The following is a 12,722-nucleotide window of genomic DNA, read 5'->3' as shown; positions in this document are numbered from 1 at the left end:
GATATGGATGTTATTACAAAATTATTGTTAATTTTCTTAAATGTGAACATGCTGATGTGGTCATGTGGGAGAGTGTCCCTATTTTTATGAAGCACATGGCAAAGTATTTTGGGGGGGAGGGAAGTAACATCACATTGCCAACTTACTGTCTAATGGTTCAACAAAAAAGGGACTTCCCTGGTGGTGCAGTGGTTGAGAGTCCACCTGCCAATGCAGGGGACACGGGTTCGAGCCCTGGTCCGGGAAGATCCCACGTGCTGTGGAGCAACTAAGCCCGTGCGCCACAACTATTGAGCCTGCGCTCTAGAGCCCGTGGGCCACAACTACTGAAGCCCGCGCACCTAGAGCCCGTGCTCTGCAACAAGAGAAGCCACCGCAATGAGCAGCCCACGCACCGCAACGAAGAGTAGTCCCAGCTCGCCACAACTAGAGAAAGCCCGCGCGCAGCAACGAAGCCCCAACACAGCCAAAAATAAATTAATTAATTAAAAATAAGTAAATAAATCAAAATTTAAAAGAGAAGAAAACATAAAGCTAATGTGGTAAAATGTTACCAACCGGTGAATCTAAAGTAAAGGTATGCAGGGCTCACCTCTATTTGTCTTCAAACTTCACTGTATGTTTGAAACTTCTCAAAGTATAAAGAAAAAATAAGATCTGAAGCTTTAAAAAATTATTTCACTTTGTGAAAATTACTATATCAAATGCTTATTCATTTAGATGAAATTTCCAAGAAAAAAAATGTATAAAATTATACTCTTATCAGACACCAGAAACAGTTTTGAATCAAACACTTAAAATCTGTGAATGAAAACTATGAATGCCAACTTATAAATGTAAAAAGAATGATGTAATTTGAAAATAACTATTTGGCAACTATGATGTACTGATTGACTCAGGCAAAGAAGCATGCAAGGATTAAAATGGGTGAAATTTTGATGAGAAACAGGATGTTTACATAGCCTCTCCCCACCAGCTATGTACTAATTATAAGAGAAAACCAGTAACTTCACAGAGGAGAGAGCTGGCAGACACCACCTCAAACCAAGCAATGAAAGTTAATAATAACCATCACCATGGGACCAAGTGACATCACGTGACTCCTGATATGATGCCCTAAGGACACACCACTTCTTTAGTACACCTGCCAAAACACAGAACCTGAATCTCATCATGAGAGTGCATACAACAAACCCAAATTGAGGGACTGTCTCAATTCCAAAAGGTCAAGGTTATGAAAGACAAAAACTGAAAAACCACTCTAGGCTAATGGAGCCGAAAGAGACCCAACAGTTAAATGCAACACATGATCCTAGACTGAAAACCCTAGCCAGCAAAATAACTTCTAAAATAACACTGTATTTAAAATCATAAAAACATATAAATTATACATTAATATTTTGGGGTCAGCTGACAATATGATATACTATTATCTAGAAATTTTATTCAGTATTAATTCCCTGATTTTGATAATTATACTATGGTTATGTAAGAAAATGTCTGTATTTTTAAGGCATAAAAACACAGAAGTGTTTAGGAGTAAGGGGTATCATGTCTGCAACTTACTGTCAGGGAACAGACCGGTGGTTCCCAGAAGCAGGGGTGGGTGTAATGGGTAAAGGGGGTAAACAGGCACAAACCTCCATTTATAAAATAAGTAAGTCGTGGGGATGTAATGTACAGCATGGTGACCACGGTTAACAACACTACTGTACAAGCAAAAGTTGCTGAGAGTAGATCTTAAAAAGTTCTCATCACAAGAAAAGAAATTTGTAGCTATGTGCAGTGTGGGATGTTAACTAGACTTGCTGTGGTGATCAATTCTTAACATATGCAAATATGGAATCATTATACTGTTCACCTGAAACTAATGTTGTATGTCAATTGTATCTCAATTTTAAAAAAGGATAGGTGGATGCATGAGAAACACCAAGCAGTGCCTGGAGTGCCCACAGTGGGCACCAAATTCATGTTAGCTTTTGTCATGAAATGCAAGATAAAAACTGACTATGAAGAAAATTCAAAACTTAAGACTTCAAATATAGAGGGTAATAAGAGAAGTCTAATGAACAAAAACACTAATTCTATCTTGGGAAGAAAACAATCTTTCTGTTCATGCCTGTTATGATAGTAAACAACTAAAAATAACCTCAATGCTCCACTGAGGATTGGTTAAATAAATCAGAGCATGAACGCTCCACAGCTATTAAAGTCATAACGTATGCTATGAAAGGGCATCCTGTGTCATGTAATATTGTTAACTGAATAAAACAGGATTCAGAAGTCTAAGTAAAAGTATGAGCCTACGTTTATAAAATATTTAATACACACACATGGAGAAAAGGGAGGGGGCAAGGAGTACAGAGTCCCTCAGATGCTTGGGGGTTCCTGCAGGATGGACACCAATGTGTTGGGGCTGGAGCCTTCCTATTAATTCCCCTAATGCTGGGTCTCTCTCCTGTTTCTGCTCCTTCACATGCAAGAATTTGGGTTGCATCGAGGCTTCTCACTGTGACCTTTTTTTTTTTTTTTTTTTTTTTTTGCGGTACGCAGGCCTCTCACTGTTGTGGCCTCTCCCGTTGCGGAGCACAGGCTCCGGATGCGCAGGCTCAGCGGCCATGGCTTATGGGCCCAGCCGCTCCGCGGCATGTGGGATCTTCCCAGACCGGGGCACGAACCCGTGTCCCCTGCATCGGCAGGCGGACTCTCAACCACTGCGCCACTAGGGAAGCCCTCACTGTGACCTTTTAACTGCTTTTCCACACTAACTTGATAACCCTCGTATTTCCTAGGTTACAATCCCAAGAATGGGAATTTGATTGATCCAGTTCATCTTTTCTTGCAAGATGTGTCAGATTACCAGCCAGGATATAGACTTACTTCAGCCAGGAGGAGGGAAAAGGGGCAAAGGGCAGGTAGAGCAGCCAGATAACCTCCAAAAATTTTTGTAGAGCTAGGTGGCAGATAAGACAAACAAATAAACAGAAGAACTACTCCTTTCTGTTGAGCTGTCACTTCCCCAGGTGTGGGGAACTGTGGTTAGAATGAAGCACCACATTGATACCTAACTATCTTATTTGTACATAAACTCCCATTATGGAAGAATGAGTCCCATTAAGTAGTAGTCATACAAATCATTAAATACTTAACAGAGAAAAACTACAAACTGAAGAATTCCAAACAATCAATAGGTAAGCAAAAGTAAATCTAAAATTCTAATGATAAAAGGGGTACATTTCTGGGCCCAGATTTTCAGTTTCATTTTCCTATATAGGAAGCTAAAACAAGGAGCAACTGGCAATCCTAGGTGGGGTCACTACCACCCCACTCCCAACAATCAGAAGGGGATAGAAGAGTGAAGAGGACTGCTAGTATAAGACAGGGAGGAGAATTTGGAAACAAGCTGACTCTTCTTTAAAAAGCAGGGGATAGGCTTTCTGTGCCGATAGCGCTCTCGCAAACATGGTGAACGTTCCTAAAACCCCCCCGGACTTTCTGTAAGAAGTGTGGCAAGCACCAACCCCACAAAGTGACACAGTACAAGAAGGGCAAGGATTCTCTGTATGCCCAGGGAAAGCGGCGTTATGACAGGAAGCAGAGTGGCTATGGTGGGCAGACTAAGCCGATTTTCCGGAAAAAGGCTAAAACTACAAAGAAGATTGTGCTGAGGCTTGAATGTGTTGAGCCGAACTGCAGATCTAAGAGAATGCTGGCTATTAAGAGATGCAAGCATTTTGAGCTGGGAGGAGATGAGAAGAGAAAGGGCCAAGTGATCCAGTTCTGAGCTTCATATTTTGTTTTGTTATGAAGGCAATAAACGTTTGAGATTGTCTTAAAAAAAAAAAAAAAAAGCAGGGGATAGGCTGTCCTACAATTGACCTCTTCAGTACAGCACTAAAACATTAACCTAGGAGGAACTGGGGTTTCTTTTTATAATATTACATATTACTCGTGAAAAAGTTTTTCTAAAAAGTTCATTCTTGGGCTTCCCTGGTGGCTCAGTGGTTAAGAATCCGCCTGCCAATGCAGGAGACACGGGTTCAAGTCCTGGTCTAGGAAGATCACACATGCCGCGGACCAACTAAGCCCGTGTGGCACAACTACTGAGCCTGCACTCTTGAGCCCATGAGCTACAACTACTGAGCCCGTGTGCCACAACTACTGAAGCCCGCGCGCCTAGAGCCCATGCTCCGCAACAACAGAAGCCACCGCAATGAGAAGCCTGCACACCACAACAATGAGTAGCCCCAGCTCACCGCAACCAGAGAAAAGCCCGCGTGCGGCAACGAAGACCCAATGCAGCCAAAATAAATAAAATAAAATAAATATTTTTTAAAAGTTCATTCTTTTCCACCATTCTCTTAAGCCTCCTAGAGAGCTCTTTTCGTCTCTCATTCCAGGACAATGTAGTTTTAGCCTTTCCCTCTTCCTTTTCCCAACAGCCTTCTCTGAAGTCATCTCCAGCCTCTTCAAATCACCAACTCAACATACAATTGATTTTCAATTGTAATTTTCCTGTACTTCCCTGCATCACTCAGCAATGCAGACCTTGGAGCTATGCAAACCATCCTGTAACCACTCGCAGACCACTGCCTGAGCGCTTAAGGACACTGTCACTGAGCAGCATACCTGCCAGGATCCTCCAGACCACGTGTTATAGGACAGTCCACAGAGTTTTTTAAGTCACTGTGAGTACAGCATTCCATTACTTGCAGCCAAAAACATCCTTACCAGATACCACCCTCTCTATGCACCCAACACTGTCAGTCACCTAGTCGCACTATTCAAAGCCAGTGACGAAGGTCCTTTCCTGTTACCGCTACCTGCAGCATTTCACAACCACTCCACTCCTAGAGTTAAGCCCAGTTACCAATAACAGACTTAATCTAAAACATTTAGTACCCAGGACATTCTTAGTCTAAAACTTTGTTGTCATTCTTGCCCAAAACTTCACTGCCTGAATAAAAAAGATTAACACGGGGGCTTCCCTGGTGGCACAGTGGTTGAGAGTCCGCCTGCCGACGCAGGGGACACGGGTTCCTGCCCCGGTCTGGGAAGATCCCACATGCCGCGGAGCGGCTGGGCCCGTGAGCCATGGCCGCTGAGCCTGCGCGTCCGGAGCCTGTGCTCTGCAACAGGAGAGGCCACAACAGTGAGAGGCCCGCATACTGAAAAAAAAAAAAAAAAAAGATTAACACGAGTGGGCCTGGCATTCCAGGCTTGCTGCAGCGTCCCACCTCCTGTCTGTCAACCTCATTTTTCACTAGCCCTCCAAATGAGAGAACTCTGATTGCAATGCGCTTACTCACTGTGACCCCCACACTCCCAGCCCTGCCTTCCACAAGAAGCACGTCATTCATGAGCCCTGTGGCCTCTGAGCTCCTGCAGCCATCGCTGCCACCCAGCCATTCACCCTTTCCTCACAACATACTCTAATTCCCCAGGGCAGCAGAAGAGCCACCTGGTCCCATACCTCTGCAATTATTCTGGGGCCGTTAATGTTAATAAAGATGACAATAACAGACAGAAGGGAGACTGGGATTTTAGATTCCCCTTTTGTTTGTAATTCCACTATCACTTTGAAGGCTTGCATAGTACAGAAATCCAAGTAGAGTTATAGATAATGAAGAGGGCTCCATCACCAAAAGTGATGAAACTCTAGTGGTATAAGGACACAGGCATCCTCAACATTGTTTCTGAGAGACACGTTTTCCATTATGTTGTTAAAGCAGGCATCCAGCCTCCCTTACCGGATGTTGGGGACCGGGAGGGGAACGTTCTAACAACATGTGGGATACTAACCCAAATCATACCAGCCTAAGAGTGAAAAAAATTAAATCCCTTAATTATGGCACAAGTGAAATTTCTCTAAGTCACCTTCCCCCTATATAACAGTGTCCCCTAAGCAAAGAACTCCAGGACACCGATTATAAAAATTGTCTCCCACACCTAAAAGACTGCAAACACAACCTTCAGCGAAACAGAAGAAACACAATGGGAATGGGGGTGAGAAAAGATCTGCTAAAGAAGTAGGTCTGCTAATTTAACACATTTTCTGTCAAGCAAATCACCATCCTCAGTGCACTGCTGCTGAAACAATGACGACTCAGGGAGGGGTGTTCATGAAAAGCAACTGGCCTGGAGAAAACACTCTCCACTCCAGCTGACCAATCACACCACTCTCAGCTGTAAGAACTTACTCCGTTCTCGGCAATTATTAACGGGAGTTGATTTGAAGGTTCAACATTAAAAACATGAAGAGTTTAGAGTAACCGTGGCTCCATCACTGCCTCTGTTTTCACTTAACTTGGGGGGTCATGGGGGGCAAAGAAGGAGGCACAGTTTGTGGTGACACCATTCACACGTTCAGTCCAGGGGCCACACTCATGCAGCCAAGCCACCCGCGGAAAGCCGTAGCGGCTCGGCCGGGGGCCAAACCTGAAGTGACCATGACAGTGTGAGACGTACCAGAACACGACCATGTGCCTGGACCAGCCAAATGCCCATCTTCCAGTCCACGCGAGATCAGGACACGAAACTTTCCGTACATTTCTACATAAGCCGCACCCCGTTTCCCACGGGAGTGTGGATAACCTGCGTCACGGAGTCACTGCCGGGCAAGGTGGCGTAGGGGCCAGACCCCACACCGCCGGCCGCCGGGACTCCTGGGCGCCCGCGAGCCCGCAGCGTGTCCTGCACACGGCTCGGGCCGCCACCACGCAACCTTCGCTCCCGACCAAAACGAAGCCGCGTATGCACCCACGACGCGCGCGCGGTGCCGCATGAGCAGAGACCCCACGGGAAGGCGAGCGCCCCGCGGAACAGTTACACACCTCTTACAGCCTGAGGGGCTGCATCCCGGCAGGCGGGCGCGCACACGCACGCACGCTAGCCCCCCTCCCGCTGCCGTCTCCGGTCCTGGGAGGCCCGAGGGAGGTCCCCACTTCGTCCCTCAGGAGTCTCAGCGCCCTCTCCGCAACACCCCCCCCCCAACCAATCCTCTTCCCCTAAACGACTCCAAGAAAAGAATTAACAAAGCATCTGTTTCCCAGATTTCTGACGTGCAGTTGCTGATGACGGCACACCAAGCACAGCTAACTCCCTTCAATCCTACACTTAAAAACATCACAGGTTCGCACCCAGGACGGGGACTCCCTGTAGGGAGGGGCCCCCGCCCGCCTCAGGGCCCGGGGTTCTTCGTGTGACCGCGGAGGGCGGACTCTGGGAGGCACCACGTCTTTGGGTGCACGCGGCCCCGCCACTCACGCGGCTGTAGTCCGGCCCCGAATGTCACAGCGCGAGGTTGGGAGAATCCTGAGCTTGGTACCACCATCCAACTACTCCTGTCTCGATCTAAGAACTACGGTAAAAAACCTTCCCGAGTTTTCCGGTATAAACTAGTATTTGTTAGAGGCTCCTGTAGAGAAGACATGATGAAAGGATCCAAGAAAGAGTCCAATGAAACAGGAAAATACAGGGAAGCAGAGAACAGATACCTGCAAAGTTTCACCGTCAAATGAGAGGCAAGCCCCAGGTCAGAACCTTCAACCGGTCTCCACTCCAAGTTATAAGTGTGAATGCTGTTCAATTTAAGTGAACAAACAGAAGCGAACTGAAAAGAACAGAATTCAAGACCTTCATCCTCCTTTATGAGTTCCTCATAATCTCAAAATACAAAATCTTAGTTTGAGGACCTCGAAGACAGTGAAAACATCAATTAAGCTACCCTCAAAGTAATGTATATGCAGACAAGATCTCCACAGAAAAACAAATTCATACAATCCACAAACACATCAAGTATGGATTTGCAGCTTTAGTTTGGTACAAAATTAATTTGTAAGACACGGACCCCAACACAGCTCATAACTTTGGTCCTAACCAGGGAGGTCGGTGACTTTCTGGATCAGATACCTGTGCCCTGCATGCTGAGAAACATCCGAAGGGAATCGTAGCACGCTGACAGAGGAAAAACCCAGGAATCACCTAGTCCACAATTGCCTTTTTATAGATTGGGGCATCTGAAACCAAGTGATCTGCCTAAGATCACAGCTCCAGTTAATGACAGAGGTGGGCCCACAGTCCAGGTTTTTGGCTCTCTCTGCTTGATCCCTTTTGAAAGTATTTTCAATCCCATCAACTAGATCTAAGCCCATCTAGTCAGAAGCTGTGCCCTCTGTCCCCGGGGCTCTGTCCACACCCACTTTTCACCTGACCCGCCCTGCACACTGGCGGGTTTCCCAGCACTCTGCCAGAGCCCCTCATGCTTACCGCCAGCCCAACACACCACAAGAATCCAGCACTCAGCTTCTCCTGATCGAAGGGCAGATAGGCGGTGGTACCAAATGCTGCCATGCTGCCAGGTCGTATTTTAGGCTTCCCCTCTGTGTTCCAGAAAATTAAGCAAGACCAAACTGAACTTCCGTGGTAGAGCAAGCCAGGTGCTAACATGGGCTGTCCTTCAGAGATGAGAGGTTATTACCCTTTCTACAACTGGAGAAGCTCCCAGTTTGAAGCTTTGAAGCTTCACATGCAGCCAAGTGAAGAAGAAGAGGACTTCCTCTTCAAGACACTGGTCTAAGCAGAAAAGGAGCCAGTGTTCACTTTGGGTTGAATGACACTCTGACGGAGCAGTCCCCTTTTTAGGGTTTCAAGATCTGCCCCTCTGGAATTCCCATCCTGTTCTTGGCCTTCCCTCCTCAGAGAAGGAGCACACCCTGAGTCTTAGAAGACATTTATCATCTGGTATTTTCCATTCAATACGTTACTCTGACAAACTACTAATTTTTCTTTTTTTGGCAGCGCCGTGCGGCATGCAGGATCTTAGTTCCCTGACCAGGGATCGAACCTGCACCCCCTGCAGTGGAAGCGCAGAGTCTTAACCACTGGACTGCCAGGGAAGTCCCACAAACTACTAGTTTTTAAATAATCTTAAATCCCCTATTTCCTTCAGTCCTGCTCAAATGCCATCTTCTCAATGAGGCCACCCACACCTAATCACCCTATTTTAAATTCCAACAACCTACCCCCTCAACTTGGCTCTCTCTATGCCAATTAGTTTATTATTATCTGTCTCCTTCCACTAAAGAAGGCAGGTATTTTTTTGTTATGTTCACATCTGTACCTCCAGCACCTAATAAACTGCATCTAGCACATAATGGATGCTCAATAATTATTTGCTGAAAGAAACAAATGAAATCATGAACTTGTCCCTCTGTATTCAGCAGAAGTTTTTGTTTTTCTTTTAATTATTTTATTTATTTATTTACTTTTGGCTGCGTTGGGTCTTCCTTGCTGTGCGTGGGCTTTCTCTAGTTGCAGAGAGCTGGGGCTACTCTTCATTGCGGTGTGCGGGCTTCTCATTGTGGTGGCTTATCTTGTTGCAGAGCACGGGCTCTAGGCACACAGGCTTCAGTAGTTGTGGCTTGGGGGCTCTAGAGCACAGGCTCAGTAGCTGTGACACACGGGCTTTGTTGCTCCGCAGCATGTGGGATCTTCCCGGACCAGGGCTCGAACCTGCATCCCCTGCACTGGCAGGCGGATTCTTAACCACTGCGCCAACAGGGAAGTCCCAGCAGAAGTTTTAAAAAGGATCTTCTGTACCCCACGTTATTACGAACCAAAGAACTGTACATTTGCACTGTGGAATCTTGGCCATTACTTCTATGTCTAGCCCTTCATTTTATAGATGGTGAAAATTAAAGTAGAAGCAGTGCGATGTAGCAGCAGTAGCAAAGAATTTGGTATCAAAGAACCTGAGATCCAGGTGAGAGTCTGTGCAAGAAACTTAGCCTCTCTAACCTTCCAATTTCCTCATCTGCAAAATTAAGGTAATTCCTACCTCCCAGTGATGGTTAAGGATGGCTATGAATAAAATAACATTTGGAAAATGTACAAAGTACTATACAAGTGTCCTTTTTCATTAAGCTGTTTGACCTGCCGAAGGTCACAGACATAGTTAGGGGCAAAGCTAGTAATAAGAATTCAAGTTTCCTAACTCCTGGTCCAGGGCATCTTGTGTTGTGAAACTAGCCTTCTGGTTCCCCTACTCAAGGCCAACTTAAATCTTTCATCTAGTTTAAGGCCTTTTCACCTTCCTATGGTTGGAATCTCTTTCAAAATTTGATGGAAGTGACAAAGTACACATACGTACACCAACACAAAGTCTCCTATAACCCATCCTTGGGCCCCAGGCTCAGAGACCACTGATAGGCCTGATGTACTAATAAGTTACCCTCAGCAAGTTCTATCACTTATTTTCATGTTTAATAATTCATGCCTAGAGCTCTTGATTCAAGAGGCTGGATCCAAGGAAACACCAACAGGAACCCGAATTAAAGACACTGCCCCCAGATCATCATGCTGATGAGGTGAGGGTCTTAACCCACATACAACCACAACCAGGAAGGCAAAGGATTCTGTACTCAAAGCAGGAAGCTCAAGAAAAAAAGTAGACAGGACCATCACATTATTTTCATCTTGCCGCTACTATATGAACCAGGTAATTCTACATGACCATTTTCAAAGAACCACCTGGAAGCCCCATGGTTGGTTTCTTCTCTAGAGAAAATATGCCCAAAATGTTTATGATGGGATTCCCCCCTGCAACCCACCCTACACCCACCATGATTAACTCCAGACCAGATTACTGAAGATGGTCTATCGTCCCTTACCTTACTCTGGTTAAGTAAGACAAGCTACCACTGTAAAGATCACTTGGCTAGCGGGAAAAAAATTAGTACTAAATCTTTTTTTTTCCCCTAATAAATTTACTTATTTATTTATTTTTGGCTGTGTTGGGTCTTCATTGCTGCACGCGGGCTTTCTCTAGTTGTGGTGAGCAGGGGCTACTCTTTGTTGCAGTGTGCAGGCTTCTCATTGCAGTGGCTTCTCTAGTTGTGGAGCACGGGCTCTAGGCATGTGGGCTTCAGTAGCTGCAGCACGCGGGCTCAGTAGTTGTGGCTTATGGGCTCTAGAGCGCAGGCTCAGCAGTGGTGGCGTCCTGGCTTAGTTACTCCGCAGCATGTGGGATCTTCCCAGCCCAGGGCTCGAACCTGTGTCCCCTACACTGGCAGGCGGATTCTTAACCACTGCACCACCAGGGAAGTCCCAGTACTAAATCTTTCGGGAGATCAATTCACCATTCTTCACTCTCGAATCAGGACAAAACATAACCAGCCTAACCCACTAGAATGTTAAACAATTACAGAACACTTGATATAAATGAAGTGGCTCTGAATTTGATAATTTTCTGAGGCAAAGAAGGTGTGCCATGAGCTTCTTTGGTAATCCATCCAGTTAAGCAGCTAGTTATAGATATTTCATAACACCAACTACTGAATTCAGTATCATTAATCTACTGTTGTCCAGCTACACCTCAATCTCCTCATCTGAAAAATTAAACCACCACTTAATCCAGGGCACAAAAACACGTGTGAGCATGTTTGGGAATTTCTAAATATGTTAACAGCTAACAGCTTTTATCCCTGAGTGGTGGGATACAATGTTAACAGTTAATAGCTTTTATCTCTGAGTGGTGGGATTATGGGTGATTTAAGTCTCTTACCTATATTTTATATAATGATTTTCAAGTCTTATATAATGATTATGCATTGTTTTTAAAATCAGAAATTTTTAACTTAAAGCATATCTACGCATTCGCAGATTTTTGGTCTGATGATTACAGGACCCATACTTGGGGGGCAGCAACATACAAGTCCCTAAACATATCCCAAAAAACAAGAATCTGGTATATTGACATCTAAAGAAATCCTGTACATTCAAGGCTAATTAACAGAATAAAAAGGTTTTCTTACATGCAAAAATAAAAATATCCATGCTTTGGGGATCAGTTCTCTAAGTGGGAGGTCTTGACCTCTTGCAGAATTGCAGCATGAATGCTCCCAGACCTTCAGCTATCTAAGAGATTGCCTTGCTTTAGATAAATAGAAGCCAAGTCCTTGAAGATTCTGCTTCCTAAATTTTCTATAAATCCATGGGTTTAGCTTGGTGGTCAAGGGTAAAAATTAGTTCTTTCCCACAGCTGAAAACTGGTTTCCTAAAAAAGCTGATACCCAACTTCTACCACTTGGTATTATTCATCATTTCTATCTTTTAAAGTTGCAGTAAATTAAGATTTTATAGGGCCCTTGCAGCTGTCCAACTGAGCAGTAGTATTGTTTCTTGTTTGTTTTTAAGAAGGCTCTTCCAGTGCATCATAAACTCTAACCAAGGGATTGTTTGTCAAACTTTCAGGACAATAAACTATTAGATTAAAAAAAAATCACTTAAGCAAAATAAAAATAATTTACTTATTTAATTATACTTAGAGAATCAAAATTGACCATGTTCTCAGTGAATTCTGCGCTCACGGAGTCAAATTTGCTAGAAGCCTAAAAATTACTTTAAAATTTTTAATTTCTGACAATTACTGAAAACTTTAAGTTATTAAACTTTGCATTCATCAAAACACATGTGAAAAGGATTACAACAAGAACTGCAGAGGTAAAAGTCACTATCCTTAGGTATCCATCTAGGGAACAACATCTCCAAATTATAAACAGATACGGATAATTACCAAAATACGTACACGTTGGATTCCAAATATTCAATCGTGTCTTATATACTTCAAATAGCACACATTTTAACTACAACAACCACCAAAAAAGTGTCACTTCCAAGAAATACTGGGCTCCGAAGAGAAAACACTCATCTCAAGTGGCCCT

The 12,722-nt window shown here is 44.5% G+C and overlaps 1 protein-coding gene and 1 pseudogene across 4 annotated transcripts in view; one reads left to right on the top strand and one right to left on the bottom strand.

The window, feature by feature from the left end:
- LOC132528589 (chromatin remodeling regulator CECR2) overlaps window positions 1-12,722 on the bottom strand; it is a 154,830-nt gene that overhangs the window by 140,774 nt on the left and 1,334 nt on the right. The window lies entirely within an intron of this gene.
- On the top strand, window positions 3,463-3,825 carry LOC132529345 (large ribosomal subunit protein eL42-like; annotated as a pseudogene).

This window comes from Lagenorhynchus albirostris, chromosome 11 (assembly GCF_949774975.1).
Source record: "Lagenorhynchus albirostris chromosome 11, mLagAlb1.1, whole genome shotgun sequence".
NCBI classification, from domain to species: Eukaryota; Metazoa; Chordata; class Mammalia; order Artiodactyla; family Delphinidae; genus Lagenorhynchus; species Lagenorhynchus albirostris.
Note: the sequence above shows the minus strand (reverse complement) of the source record. Positions and strands in the feature narration are given on the sequence as shown.